The following is a 19,437-nucleotide window of genomic DNA, read 5'->3' on the forward strand; positions in this document are numbered from 1 at the left end:
TTTAAACTAGAACTTGTAATGACTGTATAATGCAACTAATATACCGTTCTTTGTTTAATTCTTCCCCTAAAATTAGACTTTTGTTTGTTTATTTGTGGCCGTGCCACACAACTTGCAGAATCGTAGTTCCCCAACCGGGGATGGAACCCACACCCTCAGCAGTGGGAGTGGAGTCGTAACTACTGGACTGCCAGGGAATTCCCTAGACATTTTTAGTATTTCTAATTTTCCACAATATTAAACAATGTTGTAATATGTGTATTTATATAAGACTTTATCTTGTATTCTCATTTATTTTCATAGTGTAGATTCTTTAGAATTAATTTGTTTGATCAAAGGATGTAAGCATTTCTGAATATCCTGACACATACTGCTTAGAAAAAACTTTAAATGGAAACAGCATAGTTAGCACTTCTGGTAATGACTGTTGCTGTTTAGTCGCTAAGTCGTGTCTTACTCTTTTTGCTGCCCCAGGGACTATAGCCTACCAGGCTTCTCTGTCCGTGGGGATTCCCAGGCAAGAATACTGGAGTCAGGTTATCATTTCCTTCTCCAGGGGATCTTCCTGACCCAGGGATTGAAACTGTCTCCTGCATTGGCAGGTTGATTCTTTACCACTGAGCCACCAGGGAAGCCTGGTAATGACTAAACTTGCCAAATGGACACAATCAATACCAAATGGAAAAACACTATGATTTGAATATTGACTTCAAGTCTATACAACAGATGTGAGACTTAGATAGATATATCTTGATAATGGAAACCATACATGTCTTTATTCAAATGGCTGTAGACTGGATGAGGATGAATAGTTTCCACACAGTATTGTAGGTAATTGAAAGACTATTATGATGAGACATGATCAGTTGAAGCCACTGAAGGTTATGAAAATGGAGAATAAAACGATGTTCCATTCCACTACATGTACCAGTTCCAGTCACCAAACCCATATGCTACAATCTGCAAAGATATTACTGGCCTGGTGCCTTAGTGGTAAAGATTTTGCCTACAATGCAGGAGACTTGCAGGAGATGCAGGTTTGATCACTGGGTCGGGAAGATCCCCCGGAGAAGGAAATGACAACCCACTCCATTATTCTTGCCTGGGTAATCCCAAGGACAGAGGAGCCTGGCTGTTTGTAGTCCATGGGGTCACAAAGAGCCAGACACGACTGAGCATCTAAACAACAACAACAGCAAATTAAAGATACGACATAGGAACATCCAGATGGAAGCGATGAATAGAGCGAGGTATGGGTGCAGGAGCGTGGAGCTTCCCAGGTGCTCGTCCGGCACACCACCCTTCCAGCACCTCATTGTGTTCACCTGGGAAGCATTAACCTTGCTACTTTTTAAAACAGATTTAATTTTAGTGATGAAATTCTTTATTATTTCTCAGGGTACTTTTTGTTTGTTTGTTTTGTTTTAATTTAAAAAAACATTAACCAGTCTTTTTGTAGGATGGTCTGTGAAAAGTGGGTTCTATCATATAAGTTTGGGAAACTGCATTCTATAAATATCCCTTGACTATTTGGCAATGTATAATGAACATCAACTTTTATCAGCTTAATAGAGACTCAGGGAAATTATTTTATTACTAATAATTTAACCTGTATCAAGCACTTAGTATTTTAAGGCTCTGTTCTAAGAACCCCAGATGTATTAATCGTTCTAATCTTTATAACAAGTCTATCTTCTGCAGTTATTTCCTTTTTTTTTTTTTTTTCCTTTTTTAACAGATGAGAAGAGTGGTGAAATGACATGCTCAAAATCCCATGGCTAGGCTAGGAAGTGAAGAGTTGGGATTCAAACCCAGATATTCCAGGCTCCAGGTACTATGTCATACTTTTTGCTACCAGTGAAGTTCAGCATTTCTCAAACTTGTTTGTTGCTTTGTTCCCTACTTGAAAGCCTACTTTAAATGGAAGGTTTTTTTTTTTTTAACGTTTTGGCTGTGTCTCGTGGCATGTGGGATCCTAGTTCCCCAAATGGGGATCAAACCTGTGCCCACTGCATTGGAAGTGTAGAGTCTTAACCAGTGGACCCCCTTGAAGGTATTTGTATATTCTCTTTTGCAGTGACTGTCCTAGGAATTTTTAAAAGGTCAACATCACTCTATAGTACTTTTGAGGTACTAAAACAGTTCATAATAGAAATCATTATTTTACTCTGCTTTCTCTGTTCTGATATTATATTATCATAGTTAAATAAATTAGGAAACGGACAGGTAGTGCCATGGAGCATTATAATAATGGGCATCAGAGTCTGAACCTTGGCTCTGCCTATTTGTTAGCTAGGTGACCTTAGAAAAGGTACTATATTTCTCAAAGCTTCTGTTTCTTTCTCTAAAAGGTTAATATCTTACAAAGTGGCTGTGAGAACTAAATGAAAAAATCATGTAGTATCTGACAAATAGAAGGGTCTCAGTAAATGTTAATTACCCCCTTTTTTTTTTTTTAAGTCATCTCAGTTCTTTACCATGAATGTTATGAAAATAGTTGGGAAAGAAAAATCAGTTTTACATTTAAACTGTCTCAGTGTTTATGCTGATATCAGCTACATTTCTGATAAAGTGATGTTGTCATGATACAGGTTGTATGGGAGTTAAAACCAGTTTCCTTCCGGCTTTCCAGCTGACATGATACGCAAGCCTGACTGGGCAAACATGGACCTATTCATTAGATCACTTATTATTAATGTTAAACTGGCTTTGGTGCTGACTTCTCCGGTTCTTTTTGAAATTTCACTGTTGTCATTTAAAATCTGACAGACTTCAAAAGCTTTGTAAAATGCTTAATGGTTTAAATCATCACTCAGAACATAGAAAGTGTATTTTCCAAAGGGGTGTTCTCTATCTAGCAATATGCTCAAACTCATGCAGGAGGACGGAAGTGCTTATGTTTTCACATTTACTCCTGGAGGATTATTCAGTTTTTATGGCAATCAACTTTATGCTTTAGGGGAAGTATTTAACATATATGACCAAAGCATGAATAATCATTTAAAACAAAGCTATTATAAGAAAAGTCTATAGGGAGTTTTCAGTTTCACGATGACTTACTGCCTGAGAGAAAAGATGGGTTTGGGTTGAGCTGTGTGTGTGCCAAGTTGTGTTTGACTCTTTATGACCCCATGGACTATAGCCTGCCAGGCTCCTCTCTCCATGGGATTATCCCGGCAAGAATACTGGACTGGGTTGCCATTGCCTTCTCCAGGGGAATCTTCCCGACGCAGGGATTGAACCCATGTCTCCTGTGGCTCCTGCCCTGCAAGAGGAGTCTTTACCGTTGAGCTACCTGGGAAGCCCTTGAGCTGTTTGTAGGGGATCTCTAATATTCTATTCTAAGTGCCTCGTAATAGCCCAGGTACATAGTAAACACCCAGTAAATATTTATGGACCAATTGAGTTTGATTGCTAATCCCAGCTATATACCTTGCAACGTCTGTAACCTTGGCCTTTCTCGCACCTTCTAAACTTCCGTTTCCTCTTAAGTAAAAAATAAAAATAAAAAATAAGTATCAATATTAACTTTCCAGGATTGTTGTGATAGTTAAGTGTTCATGCATTAAAATAGCCAGTCCAGCACATGGCGTGTTCCCTAGATACCTCAATAATGCTCTTTTCAAGCACTCTTTTTGTTTCTCATTTCCTAAAGGGTGTTTATACTCTTGAAAAAAATGAATGTTTACTAAACTGAAATTATATTCCTTTGTAGCCCATACTTGAAATATTTCAGCAAAAAATGATTGTATGTTTGTTAAACTTTGGTTTGAATCTTGTCTTTAGTGTTGGGACCTTAGGGAAGTTATTTAGCCTCTCTGTAAGGTATTATGAAGCTGAAATGAGGAAAATATATAAAGCCTCTAGTTCATTGCATAAGCCCCAAATAGACATTATTACTTTAAGTTGAAACTGTCATTTCGTCTGCTAATTTGCATAATTAATTCATGTAGGTCTAGAGCCTACTCTATTCAAGCCCCACTAAGAGCAAACAGGAAGACTGGAAATGGACATTGGGAAAATTATTATGTAGGCAACTGAATTTGGCCTTGTCTAAGTCAGGTTTAGGGCTTCCTTTGTGGCTCAGTGGTAAGGAGTCCACCTGCCAATGCAGGAGATTGAGGTTTGATCCCCGGGTCGGGAATATCCCCTGGAGAAGGAAATGGCAACCCACTCTGGAAAATCCCACGGAGAGAGGATCCTGGCAGGCTGTAGTCCATGAAGTCACAAGAGTCATACACAACTTAGCAACTACACAAAAACAACAAATTAGGCTCAGCAGAAGTGGTATTTTCTATTATAATTGAAGTAGAATAAATTAATGGGGTTATTATTGCACTAGGCTTCCCTGGTGGCTCAGACTGTAAAGAATCCACCTGCAGTGTGGGAGACCTGGGTTCGTTCTCTGGGTTGGGAAGATCTCCTGCAGGAGAGCATGGCACCCCACTCCAGTATTCTTGCCTGGAGAATTACATGGACAGAGGAGCCTGGCGGGCTGCAGTCCATAGGGTCACAGAGTCGGACACGACTGAGTGACTAAACAACAACACCGTTGCACTTGGCATGGCCTTTTTTTGATGTGGTCTATTTTTGATGTTGTCTTTTTTGAATATCAGAATTTTTAAAAATGAATGTCAGAGACAGGTTCATGAGAACTCAAGGAGACCAGGTAAATTTTGCTATGTAAAGTTTTTCATCTTTTGCTGATCTTCTTCATTAGAAATAAACATGTTCCTCTCCTTTACTAAAATTCAACATATGATATTGGTAAGCCAAATTTAATAAAACATTCTGCCCATTTTTAAAATTCACTTGAATTGTTTAGATACCATATAAAATTGATTTCTACCATGGCAGATTAAGCATTGCAAAGCTGGTGATAAGAATTTTATGTGAACTCCTGACAAATACAAAAGATTATTGAGCATTGTAGAAAAAGATTTACTTTTTAAAATGTTCCTAATGTCTTTAACAATAAGGTTTTTAAAGGGATACTAAAAGATCACTGTTTTGGGAGGTAACTTTCTCTGATAAGATGTTAACATCTGTTTTCTGTTTTGTAGGGTTTCTTTCATTTTTTAAAATGTAATTCACAGAACATAAAATTTTCAGTGGCTTTGAATACTTTCATTATCATGCAGCTATCACCATTATCTGGTTCCAGAAGTTTTTCATCACCCTCAAAGGACACCCCCTTAAATTTTCTCCCTTCTCCTAGCCCCTCCCAGCAGTACCTCTGCTTTTATCTCTGTGGATTTGCCTTTTCTGAGCAATTCATATAAATAAGAGTCATACGATATATTGCCTTATGTGTCTGGTTCCTCTCTCACATAGTGTATTTTCAGAGTTTACTTGTAACATGGCATATCAGTTCAGTTCAGGCGCTCAGTCATATCTGACTCTTTGCGTCCCCATGGACTGCAGCCTGCCAGGCTTCCCTGTCCATCACCAGCTCCTGGAGCTTGTTCAAACACATGTCCATTGAGTCAGTGATATCATCCTACCATCTTATCCTCTGTTGTCCCCTTCTCCTCCACCTTCAACCTTTCCCAGCATCAATGTCTTTTCCAGTGAGTCAGTTCTTCGCATCAGGTGTCCGAAGTATTGGAGCTTCTACATCAGTCCTTCCAATGAATATTCAGGACTGATTTCCTCTAGGATTGACTGGTTGGATCTTGTTGCAGTCCAAGGGGACTCTCAAGAGTCTTCTCCAACACCACAGTTCAAAAACATCAGTTCTTTGGTGCTCAGCTTTCTTTATGGTCCAACTCTCACATCCATACATGACTATTGGAAAAAACATAGGTTTGACTAGATGGACCTTTGCCGGCAAAGTAACGTCTCTGCTTTTTTCTTCCAAGGAGCAAGTATCTTTTAATTTCATGGCTGCAGTCACCATCTGCAGTGATTTTAGAGCCCCCCAAAATAAAGTCTGTCACTGTTTCCATTGTTTCCCCATCTATTTGCCATGAAGTGATGGGACCAGATGCCTTGATCTTAGTTTTTTGAATGTTGAGGTTTTTTTTATTATTTAAATTTATTTATTTTGATTGGAGTCTAATTACTTTACAATATTGTATTGGTTTTGCCATACATCAACATGAATCTGCCACGGGTGTGCATGTGTTCCCCATCCTGAACCCCTCTTCCACCTCCCTCCCCGTACCATCCCTCTGGGTCATCCCAGTGCACCAGCCCCAAGCATCCTGTATCCTGCATTGAACCTGGACTGGTGATTCATTTCTTATATGATACTATACATGTTTCAATGCCTGAATGTTGAGTTTTAAGCCAACTTTTTCACTCTCCTCTTTCACTTTCATCAAGAGGCTCTTTAGTTCTGCCATAAGGGTGGTGTCATCTGCATATCTGAGGTTATTGATATTTCTCCTGGCAATCTTAATTCCAGCTTGTGCTTCATCCATATCAGTACTTTGTAGCTATTCTGGGCTGAATAATTCCATTGTAAGGATATACCACATTTGGTTTATCTGTTCAGCAGTTGATGGATGTTTGGGTTGTTTCCACTTTTTGACTGATCGAAATGATGCTGCTTTGAACATTTGTGTACAAGTTTTTGTGTGTACATGTTTTCAGTTCTCCTTGGTATATACCTGAGATGGAATTGCTAGGTTATATGGTGGCTCTGTTTTGATAAACTGCCAGACTGTTTTTTCTGAAGCAGCTGCGTCATGTTATATAGTTTTTAATGTTATTTAAGACTCTTAGAAGAAATGAGGAAAAAGTGTATGAAAATGTTAACCTAAGAATGTTAGTACTCATGAGAGCCATTCTGCAAACCGGATGAAAGTCTCAATTGGTCTCATTTGCTACAGAATGAAAAATTAAAATGTAAACCCACATCATAGAAGCAGTGTCATTTTTTATACTCTCTTATTCCTTCACCTGCCCATTTCTCTTAAAAGTTTAGAGTATACTTGGAATTGATGTTTACTTTCACATAACGAATATGTGACTAAAAGTGATGTATTAAGTTTCCTGCTTTGCTTTTCTTTAGTGAGTTTCATATTTTATTACACAGTTTACAAAAGCAGAGAAACTGAGCATTGTTCGTTCTGCAGAAAACATTCTTAATCAAAATTCAAAATAAAAAAATAAAATTCAAAGTAGATTTGAATTCTGTTTAAACTTTCTTGGATATAAAAATATTTTTCAAAAATATCACATAAAGACCTCACTTATTGGTATTAATGTAATGGGTGATTAGAAATGCTTTTGTCTTCTCTGCTGATGCTGCTACCCTTGTCTTTTGTTCTCACTGGTCATTATCAGCTATTCAAACAAACTTCACATTGGTTCTAACAAAGATTTATACAGCCTTCATAAACTTACATGAAATGAAATTATTATAAAGAAATAAAGTATTTTTGTTTCATTAGGGAAATAGACTTTCAAAGCAGAAAGGACACTCAAGAGAAACAATACTTATGGAGTAACTTCTAATATTAGATCAGCACATAAGTGCTTTTCATGCCTTTCTCATTTAAGGGGACAATCCACATGAATTTTATATTTGAAAGAAGAAATGTGATTATCAGTCATTTCATAAAGCTTGATGTGAACCCTGGCGCTCTAGGATAAATTGATCCTTATTCCTTTTAAGGATGTATCATAGAGATTGAGTCATATTCTTTGAGTAATGAAAAATTAAGGAGTTTCTTTTTTAGTTAAATTCTAAGTCAGCTTTGCAATGTGGACATCGAATACATTGTTTACTAAATTCTATAATTTTTTAATTTTATTATTATTATTTCTTTTTTTTTTTACTTTACAATATTGTATTGGTTTTGCCATACATCAACATGCATCCACCATGGGTGTGCATGTGTTCCCCATCCTGAACCCCTCTCCCACCTCTTTCCCCATACCATCCCTCTGGGTCATCCCAGTGCACCAGCCCCAAGCTTCCTGTATCCTGCATCGAACCTGTACTGGCGATTCGTTTCTTATATGATATTGTACATGTTTTAATGCCATTCTCCCAAATCATCCCCCACCTCCCTCTCCCACAGAGTCCAAAAGACTGTTCTATACATCAGTGTCTCTCTTGCTGTCTCGCATACAGGGTTGTTGTTACCATCTTTCTAAATTCCATATATATGCGTTAGTATACTGTATTGGTGTTTTTCTTTCTGGCTTACTTCACTTTGTATAATAGGCTCCAGTTTCATCCACCTCATTAGAACTGATTCAAATGTATTCTTTTTAATGGCTGAGTAATACTCCATTGTGTATATGTACCACAGCTTTCTTATCCATTCATCTGCTGATGGACATCTAGGTTGCTTCCATGTCCTGGCTATTATAAACAGTGCTGCGATGAACATTGGGGTACACGTGTCTCTTTCAATTCTGGTTTCCTCGGTGTGTATGCCCAGCAGTGGGATTGCTGGGTCGTATGGCAGTTCTATTTCCAGTTTTTTAAGGTAAATTCTAGAATTTTAACTGGTAATTTTCATTTGTTTTCCAGTTATTTTGTTTTTAATATAATTTATGTGATTTCATTGGGTAATTTTATCTACTTCATTTCTGGAATGCCTGAGTAAAGAAGTAGATAAATATTGGGTTTTAATCACGATTTCTCTCTGAAAATTGAGCCTTTTAGTAAGTTTTTTATGTATTTTTTTGGTCTGTCATATTAATTTTTCAGCTGATAACTTTCTTTACTGACTAGAAGTAGTACAGAAGATGCTTTCTACCACCCTGTACTATAAATTTTAGATTAAAAATTTACCTCAAAAAAATAGAAAATAATTTACTGTAAGACTCAGCAATTCTCCTTTTGGAAATCTATTCTAAAGAAGTGAAGTCACTGTCTTGAAGACATATCTGCATCCCTATGTTCATTGTAGTGTTCTTCCCATAGCCAAGACTTGGAAACCATGGCCATTGGCTGAGTGGATAAAGGAAATGTGGTATTGTATATACAGTGGAGTATCATTCAACCATAAAAATAAGGAAATCCTGCCATTTGCAACAACATGGATGGACCTTAATGGTATATGCTAAGTGAAATAAACCAGACAGAGAAAGACAAATACTGTATGATATCACTTATATGTGAAGTCTAAAAAAACTGAAAAAAAGAAAAAGAAAACAGATTGGTGGTTGTCAGAGGAAGAGGGGAATAGGTGAAGGTGGTCAAAAGGTAGGAACTTCCAGACTTACTTGGTGATCCAGTGGTTGGGAATCCCCCTGCCAATGCAACAGACAGGGGTTTGACTCTTGGTCCAGAAAGATTCCATATGCCCTGGGGTAATTCAGCGCAGGGGCCACACTACTAAAGCCCTCATGCTTTAGAGCTTGTGCTCTGCTACGAGAGAAGCCACCATCACGAGAAGCTCGCCTGCTGCAGTTAGAGAGTAGCTCTCACAAAAATAAATAAATAAACTAAAAGGCACAAACTTCCAATTATAAGATAAATAAGTTCTGTAGATGTAATGTACAGTATGGTGACTATAGTTAACAATACTTTATTAAATATTTAAAAATTACAAATGGAGAAATCTTAAAAGTTCTCATCACAAGAAAGAAAAGTATTTATAACTATGCAGAGTGATAGATATTAACTAAACTTACAGTGTAGATGTTTTGCAATATATACATATATCAAATCTTTATGCTGTACCCCTTGAATCTATACAATATTATATATCAATTATGTTTCAATAAAACTGGGGAGAAATTCACCTCATATAAAACATTGATGGCTGCTATTTTTATTTAAGATACTGGTAAAGAGAAAGAAGCAGGGAATTTTGGGGCTCAAGTTTTGTATATGTATAGGGCTTCCCTGGTAGCTTAGCTGGCAAAGAATCCGCTTAGAATGTGGAAGACCTATGTTCAATCCCTCAGTTGGGAAGATTCACTAGAGGAAGGCAAGGCAACCCTCTCCAGTATTCTTGCCTGGAGAATCCCCAGGGACAGAGAAGGCTGGTGGGCTACAGTCCATGGTGTCACACAGAGTCTGACATGACTGAGTGACTCAGTACAGCATATATACATACATACATATATATATATATATTTAATATTTTAAATATTTCAGCTGGAATTCCATCACCTCCACTAACTTTGTTTGTAGTAATGCTTCCTAAGGCCCACTTGACCTCACACTCCAGGATGTCTGACCCTAGGTGAGTGATCACACCATCGTGGTTATCTGGGTCATTAATGCCTTTTTTTATAAAGTTCTTCTGTGTGTTCTTGCCACTTCTTTTTAATCTCATCTGCTTCTCTTAGGTCCTTACTGTTTCAATCCTTTTCGTGCCCTACCTTGCATGCGCCACCTGCCGGGGTCCAGCCCCAGCTGATCCAGGGTATTCGAAGCGGGGACGGCGTCGGAGAGGGTCAGGATACAATAGCTTCAATTAGATATTAATTAAAGATATAAAGAGTAATAGAATAAGGATAGCTCAGTAGGAAAATTCAGTGGAGAAAAGAGGCTGAGTAGCTTGGTTTACAAGGGAGACCAATAAAACTTCAAGACAAGAAGTTTGCACCACTTACGTAGGCCACAGGCGTCCTTCCGTTCTCCTGAAGGAGAGGAGACACTGAGGCCTCCCCGGTCGGATCTTAGAAGCCCAGGCATAATTAGTAAGTATGGCGGGTTCTGCGCTCCAGATGGAGACTCAGCCAGAGTGAGAGAGAGAGCGATATGGGGAGACCAGTATTTCGAGAAACTGATCCCAATTCTTTATTTTCCATGGTCTACTTTTATACACTGAGATGTTATGCAAAAGTCACGCGGGGTCAGCAGTCCTGACTTTTATCAAAGTCAGGTGCTTCATACAAATGTATACAGAGGTCTTACGGGTGTTACATCCTCTTCTGGCCAGGGGGCCTGCTGACAATTTATGACCCTCTCCTTGTGACAGCAGTCAGTCAACCGGGACACTTATTTCTCCAGGGGTGATTATTCTTAAAACAGATGCCACCCAAATAAAGTTACATTCCTATAGGGTGAGGGTGTAGTGGGTTTTAGTTAAGGAAAGAATTTACTTAGCCTAAGGTCTAACGTGATTAATATCAAAGGTTAATACTTATTTCTTCTATATATTCATTAATGTGTATAAGGGCAGGGGATGTGGGGACTTAGCAGTAAACATTGGCTCAACAAATGAAAAACCCTTCATCAATACAATTTCTAATCAGCCCATTATACTTATACTAATAATTTTCTAACTTCTCTAAAGAACCTGTTTTTAGAAGGTTTAAAGCTTCTCGTGCCTCTCACGGTTGGGAGGCTGTGAGCATTCACATGTGGCCGGACAAGCCTGTCAGGCAGGCTAGAGAACCTTCAGAGGAGTTTGTAGGTTAAAACACTCTTGTCACACCCAGGAGTTTTTATTAACTGGAGCTCTAGGTTAACTCCTTCTCCGAAAGAGGTGGTGGGGGACAGCCCCCCGTAAAGTCAGAGGTGTAGGTGAGAGCACAAAGTAGTAAAGTAGGCAGGCTCTGGTTATGGGGGTAGATGCTTGAGGATTTCCAGGGGGACTCCTGAGGCTCGATCCCACCTTTGCGTATGTCGAGCCTCCTTCCTCATGACCTTTGCCATGGGCGGAGTGCCTCACGCCGGCCCCCAACAGTTCTTCTGTGTGTTCTTGCCACTTCTTTTTAATCTCATCTGCTTCTCTTAGGTCCTTACTGTTTCAATCCTTTTCGTGCCCTACCTTGCATGAAATTGTTCTCTTGTATTGTCAGTTTTCTTGAAGAGATCTCTAGTCTTTCCCATTCTATTGTCTTCCTCTATTTTTTTGCACTGTTCACATGAGAAGGCCTTCTTATTTCTCCTTGCAATTCTCTGGAACTCTGCAGTCAGTTGGGTAAATCTTTCCCTTTTTCCATTCTCTTTGTTTCTCTTCTTTCCTCAGCTAATTTGTAAGGCCACCTCAGATACCGCTTTGCCTTCTTGCATTTCTTTTTCTTTGGAATGCTTTTGTTCACTGCCTCTTGTACAGTGTTACAAACCTCTGTCCATTGTTCTTCAGGCACTCTGTCTATCAGATCTAAACCCTTAAATCTACCACTGTATAATCATAAGGGATTTGATTTAGGTCATACTTGAATGGCCTAGTGGTTTTCCCTGCTTTCTTCAATTTTAGCCTCAATTTTGCAATAAGGAGCTCATGATCTGAACCACAGTCATAGAGTTTCTTCATCTTCAGCTGCAAAGAATATGATCAGTCTGATTTCAGTATTGACCATCTGGTGATGTCCACGTGTACAGTTATCCCTTGTGTTGTTCGAAGAGGGTGTTTGTTATGTCTTGATAGAACTCTGTTAGCCTTTGCCCTGCTTCATTTTGTAGTCCAGGGCCAGATTTGCCTGTTACTCCAGGTATCTTTTGACTTCCTACTCTTGCATTCCAATCCCCTATGATGAAAAGGACATCTCTCTCTTTTTTTTTTTTTTTTGGTATTAGTTCTAGAAGGGAGAAGGTGATGGCACCCCACTCCAGTACTCTTGCCTGGAAAATCCCATGGACGGAGAAGCTTGGTAGGCTGCAGTCCATGGGGTAGCAAGAGTCAGACATGACCGAGCGACTTCACTTTCACTCTTTACTTTCATGCATTGGAGAAGGAAATGGCAACCCACTCCAGTGTTCTTGCCTGGAGAATCCCAGGGACGGGGGAGCCTGGTGGGCTGCCATCTATGGGGTCGCACAGAGTCGGACACGACTGAAGTGACTTAGCAGCAGCAGCAGTTCTGGAAGGTCTTTGGTCTTCATAGAACTGATCAACTTCAGCTTCTTCAGCATCAGTGGTTGGTGCACAGAATTGGATTATTGTGATCTTGAATGGTTTGCCTTGTAACCAAACTGAGATCATTCTGTCATTTTTGAGATTGCACCCAACTACTGCATTTTGGACTATGCATATATCCAAAATGCATAGTCCAATCTTTTGTTGACTATGAGGACTACTCCATTTCTTCTAAGGGATTCTTGCCTACATTAGTAGATATAATGGTCATCTGAATTAAATTCACCCATTCCTGTCCATTTTAGTTCACTGATTCCTAAAATGTCGATGTTTACTCTTGCCATCTCCTGCTTGACCACATCCAATTTACCTTGATTCATGGACCTAACATTCCAGGTTCCTATACAATATTGTTCTTTCCAGCTTTGGACTTTACTTTCACCACCAGACACATCCACAGCTGAATGTCATTTCCTGTTTGGCCCAGCCACTTGATTCTTTCTGGAGCTATTAGGAATCGTCCTCTACTCTTCCCCAGTAGCAGACTGGACACCTTCTGATCTGGAGGACTTATCCTCTGGTATCATATCTTTTTGCCTTTTCATACTGTTCATAGGGTTCTCTCGGCAAAGATACTGGAGTGGTTGCCATTTCCTCCTCCAGTGGATCTTGTTTTGTCAGAACTCTTCTCTGTGACCTATCCATCTTGGGTGGCCCTGCACAGCATGGCCTATAGCTTCATTGAGTTACGCAAACCCCTTTGCCATGACAAGGCTGTGATCCTATAGAAAGAGCTAAAAAACAGTACAAACAGAAATGATACAAATATTAGTGCTGTTAAAGCAGTGTTTGGAGGGAAACATTGTATTAAATTCTTATATTAGAAAAAAAGAAGGGTCTCAAATCAGTGGTCTAAACCAGATGTCAGTAAGCTTCAGCTTGTAGGCCAAATCTAGCCGATCACCTGTTCTTGCGTGGCTTGTGACCTAGAATGGATTTTATGTAATAAAGTGACTGAGAAAGAGTGAAAAGAATGCTGACATTTTGTGATATGTGAAAATAATAGGAAATTCACATTTTGATGACCATAAGGCTTTACTCTGGTCCCATCACTTCATGGGAAATAGATGGGGAAACAGTGGAAACAGTGTCAGACTTTATTTTTTTGGGCTCCAAAATCACTGCAGATGGTGACTGTAGCCATGAAATTAAAAGACGCTTACTCCTTGGAAGGAAAGTTATGACCAACCTAGACAGCATATTCAAAAGCAGAGACATTACTTTGCCAACAAAGGTCTGTCTAGTCAAGGCTATGGTTTTTCCTGTGGTCATGTATGGATGTGAGAGGTGGACTGTGAAGAAGGCTGAGCACCAAAGAATTGATGCTTTTGAACTGTGGTGTTGGAGAAGACTCTTGAGAGTCCCTTGGACTGCAAGGAAATCCAACCAGTCCATTCTGAAGGAGATCAGCCCTGGGATTTCTTTGGAAGGACTGATGCTAAAGCTGAAACTCCAGTACTTTGGCCACCTCATACGAAGAGTGGACTCATTGGAAAAGACTCTGATGCTGGGAGGGATTGGGGGCAGGAGGAGAAGGGGACGACAGAGGATGAGATGGCTGGATGGCATCACTGACTCGATGGATGTGAGTCTGGGTGAACTCCAGGAGTTGGTGATGGACAGGGAGGCCTGGCGTGCTGCGATTCATGGGGTCGCAAAGAGTCGGACACGACTGAGTGACTGAACTGAACTGAACTGAAGGCTTTACTGGAACGTGGCTGTGCTTGTTGGTTTATGTATTGTCTGTGGCTGCTTTCTTGCTGTATCCATGGTACACAGTAATTATAACAGACTGTATGGCCTGCAAAGCCTAAAGTACTTATTTTCTGACATTTTGTTGAAAACATTTGCCAACCATGGCTATGGATACTAAAGATTTTTAAACAGTTATATGGGTATATATTTTTCTTTTACCACTTTTATTCAAGATTGAAAAAATGGTCCTAGAAAGTATAATAAGTCAAGAAAAAGATAATAATTAAGCATAAAAATTAGAAAAAAAGAAGTAAAACTTATTTACATGTGTTATGATTGTGTATGTAGAAAATTATGGAATCTGCAAAAAGCAATTTTAATAAGTGAATTTAGCAAAATCAGTATATAAAATAATTTTAGTTCTCTATATTAGCAGTGAATTATTTGTAAACTGAAATTAAAACTTATTTCTGATAGCATTAAAAAAAAAAAACCAAGAGATACCTATGGATAAATCTAAGGATATGTTCTCAAAACTGAAAGGTAGAAACATTGCTTTTGTTATGGTTGTTCAGTCACTCAGTCGTGTCTGATTCTTTGTGACCCCGTGGACTGCAGCACGCCAGGCTTCCCTGTCCTTTCCCGTCTCCTGGAGCTTGCTCAAACTCATGTCCATTGAGTTGGTGATACTCTCCAACGTTGCTAACATACATTAAAAAAAAGCCAGATAGCGATAGAACATATTCATGGATCGGAAGACTCGACATTATTAAGATGGAGTTCTCTCTATAAATAGATTCAGTTCAGTCTTCATTAACACCCTAATAAGCTTTTTTAAAAGGTAATTTTGATTTGTTCACGGGCTGTGCTGGGTTTTGTTGCTGCTTCGCTTTTCTCTAACTGCGGTGAGCAGCTACTCTTCAGTTGCCGTGCACAGGCTTCTCACTGTGGCGGCTTCTCGTGCTGCTGAGCGTGGGCAGTAGATCTCAAGGGCTCAGTAGTTGCACTTCCTGGGCTTTAGAGGACAGGCTCAATAATTGTGGCTCACAGGCTTAGTTGCTCCGCAGCATGTGGGATTTTCTTAGCCGAGGGATCGAACCTGTATGTCTTACCTTGGCAGGCAGATTCTTTACCCCTGAACAACCAGGGAAGCCGCAACCTCCTAATCAGCTTTGTTTGAAGAATTAGATAAGATAATTCTACAAACTTATCAAGCTGTAAAGGACTAAGAATAACCAACATAATTTTGAAAAGCACAGTTGGAGGACTTTTGTTTCCTGATGTCAAGATTTTCCACAAAGCTACAGTAATCAAGACAGTGTTGGGTAATTCCTGATGGTCCAGTGGATAGGACTCCATGCTGTCACTGCCAAGGGTACAGATTTAATCCCTGGTTGGGGAACTAAGATCCTGCAAGCTAAGGGGTGCAGCCAAAAAAAAAAAAAAAAAAAAGTGTAGTGTTGGCATAAAGTTAAACATATAGATCAGTCATACATAATAGAGATCTCAGAAATAGACTCATACATTTTCCCACCAAAGTGCTAAGTCAGTCCAATGGGGGGGGAGGGGGTGGGAAGACAAATGTGGCTCTAACTTGGTATCTATATGGAAAACAAGGAACTACCACCTTAACTCATTCCATACAGAGAAACTATCAATAATTTGCAAAGGATCATATATCTAAAATGAAAAAGCAAACGATACAACTTCTGTATTATCTCTTACTTCATAACAATTAGCCAGTACTTCCCAGCTTAAAGCAACACATATTTATGTAATAATTACTCTGTGTCAGGAACACAGGAGGAACTTAGCTAGGTAATTCCAGGACAGAGTCTCCCATAAGGTGGTAATCAAGATGTTAGCAAGACTATAATCATCTGAAGACTTGACTGGGGCTTGAAAATCCTCTTCTAAGATGGTATGTTTCTCATGGCTGCTGATAGAGGCCTCAGCTCTTACTGGCTATTGGTAGGACCCAGTTCTTCACCACTTGAACATATCCGTAGGGCTGCCTGAGCACCCTCATGATATGGCAGGTGACTTCCCTCAGAGTAAGTGATCAAAGAGTGAGCACAGGGATGAAGTGGCATTGCCTTTTATGACAAACTCTTGGAAGTCACCATCACTTCCACCATGTTCTTACTCATTGCTCCAGTCCACATTTAGAAAATTAAGGGTAGAAAATTAAGCCTTACCTCTTGAAGGGAAGAGTACCAAAAATTTGTGGACCTATTTTTAAAATGTCATAGCTTCTAGAAAAAAGAAAAGGAAACCATCACTATGACCTTGAAGTGTTTAAATATTTATTGAATAAGATCTTAAAAGAAAAAAGATATGTTAAAAAAAATGGATAAATTGGACATCATCTAAATTAACACTAAATAATACTACTAAGAAAAAGAGTAGGTAAGCCCAGAGTGTGAAAAAAATATTTCCAGCATGTTTCATATTTATCCATCAAAGGACTTTTTTCTAGGGTATGTCAAGAACCACAACAACCCATTAGTAAAATGAGGTAAAGAGGAACAATCCAGTAACAAAGACTTCCCCAAAGAGGATACTAATGATCAATAAGCACTTGCAGAGGTAGTCAATGTCACTTAGTCAAGAGGGAAATAATGCAAAGTAAATTCATAATAAGATACCATTTCATACCCTCTAAAGTAGCTAACAAAAGAAAGACTGAAGATGCTAAATATTGGGCATGAAGTGACGCAACTAGAATTCATCCATTGCTGATGGGTGTGCAAAATGGAACAGCTACTTTGGAGAACCTTTTGGCATTGTCTTTAATTTTTAAATTATTTATTTATTTATTTGCTGTGATGAGTCTTAATTATAGCAGGTGGGATCTTTAGTTGTGGTGTGTGAACTCTTAGTTGTGGCTTCTGGGATCTCACTCCCTGACCAGGGATGGAACCTGGGCCCCCTGCATTGGTAGCTTGGAGTCTTAGCTCCTGCATCACCAGGGAAAGTCCTGTTTGGTATTTTCTACTGAAGTTAAGTGCTTCCAGGCGGTTCAGTGGTAAAGAATCTACCTGCAATGCAGGAGATGTGGGTTTGATCCCTGGGTTGGGAAGATCCCGTGGAGAAGGAAATGGCAACCCACTCCAGTATTCTTGCCTGGGAAATCCAATGGACAGAGGAGCCTGGCGGGCTACAAGTCCACGGGGTCACAGAGGAGTGGGACACGACTGAGCGACTAAACAGCAGCAACTGAAGTTAAACATGTGGACATCCTGTGCTTTGACAGTTCTACCCTACGTATTTAATGAAGGAAAATGAGAACAGATGTCTACAAAATTATGAATTCAAGAATGTTCATAGCAGTCTTATTCATAAATGCTACAAATCGGAAACAACTGAAATGTTTGTTTACAAGAAAATTCATTAGTAACTTGTGGTGTATTCACAGTACCCAGCACCTGATATGCCCAACAACACAGGTGAATCTCAAAACCATTGTGTTAAGTAAAAGAAGCTAGACATGAATGAACATGTACTGTTTTGTTTATATGAAGTTCAAGAAAAAAACAAAACTCTTCTGTAGTGATAGAAATCAGAAGATAATTATAGATTGGAAAGGGAAGGAAGCTGTTTAGAAAGGGACATGAAAGGACTTCCTGAGGTCCATAGGAACGTTCTGTATTTTGTTTTGTGTGGTGGTTACATGGGTGTAGACAATTGTCAGTTGCCATCAAACGGAACTCTTAAAACTTGTGCCTGTTATTGAGTGTTTAATCATACTTCACATTTTAAAAATAGTAAACAAAAGTCTAGAGGAAGAATGTTTAAGGCTGAAGGAATGATGCTGAGATATGCTTTGGGGTATTTAAGGTCAAAGGAAGAAAGCGGTTCAGGTCAGGAAGATAACTCTGTCATCTGTGGTTTGTTTCCTTTACTCTGTATATTTTAACTTGCTAAGCAACAGGTTTTTATTTATTTATTAAATTTCTTTGGCTGAGTCACATCATGTGGGATCTTAGTTCCCTGACTAGGGATCCAACCCTTGCCCCCTACAAGGGAAGCACAGAGTACTAACTGCCTGACCACCAGGGAATTCCCAGCAACAGGCTTTTAAATTTGAATATTTAATGTCTCCCCTTCATGGTTCACAGCTTTGTCATGGCAAAGGGGCTTGTGGAACTCAGTGATGCTATGAGCCATGCCATGCAGGACCACTCAAGATGGACAGGTCATTGTGAAGAGTTCTGACAAAACACGGTGCACTGGAGGAGAAAACGGCAATCCACTCCAGTATTCTTGCCTGAAGGACCCCATGGACAGTATGGACTAGAGAGCCTCTTGACGAAGATGAAAGAGGAGAGTGAAAAAGCTGGCTTGAAACTCAACATTCAAAAAATTCGACCATGGCATCTGATTAGATCACTTCACAGCAAATAGATGGGGAAAAGTGGAAGCAGTGATAGATTTTATTTTCTTGGGTTCCAAAATCACTGCGCACAGTGACTGCAACCATGAAATTAAAAGACGCTAGCTCCTTGGAAGGAGAGCTATGACAAACCTAGGTAGCATATTACAAAGCAGAGATATTACTTTGCCCCTAAAGTTCGTACAATCAAACTGGTTTTTCCAATAGTTATGTACGGATGTGAGAGCTGGCATGTAAAGAAGGCTGAGTGCCAAAGAACTGATGGTTTTGAATTGTGCTGGGGAAAACTCTTGAGAGTCTCTTGGACTAGAAGGAGATCAAACCAGTCAATCCTAAAGGAAATCAACCCTGAATAGTCACTGGAAGGGGTGATGCTGAAGCAGAAGCTCCAATACTTTGGCACCTGATGTGAAGAGCTGACTCACTGGAAAAGACTCTGATGTTGGGAAAGACTGAAGGCAAAAGGAGAAGGAGGCAACAGAGGATAAGATGGTTAGACAGCATCACTGACTCATTGGACATGAATTTGAACAAGCTCTGGGAGATAGAGGACAGAGGATC

The 19,437-nt window shown here is 39.5% G+C and overlaps 1 protein-coding gene across 4 annotated transcripts in view; it reads left to right on the forward strand.

Moving 5' to 3' along the window:
- Positions 1–19,437, forward strand: part of SHLD2 (shieldin complex subunit 2) — a 110,852-nt gene that overhangs the window by 31,722 nt on the left and 59,693 nt on the right. For 2 of the 4 annotated variants that reach the window (XM_006066618.4, XM_006066619.4), the window contains one exon: positions 1,739–1,831. The exons of the other annotated variants lie outside the window; for them this stretch is intronic. The gene's annotated coding sequence lies outside the window, so the exon portion shown is untranslated. The remainder of the gene's footprint in view (positions 1–1,738; positions 1,832–19,437) is intronic. 4 annotated transcript variants of the gene reach the window in all.

Source organism: Bubalus bubalis, chromosome 4, assembly GCF_019923935.1.
Source record: "Bubalus bubalis isolate 160015118507 breed Murrah chromosome 4, NDDB_SH_1, whole genome shotgun sequence".
In the NCBI taxonomy this organism is placed as follows: Eukaryota; Metazoa; Chordata; class Mammalia; order Artiodactyla; family Bovidae; genus Bubalus; species Bubalus bubalis.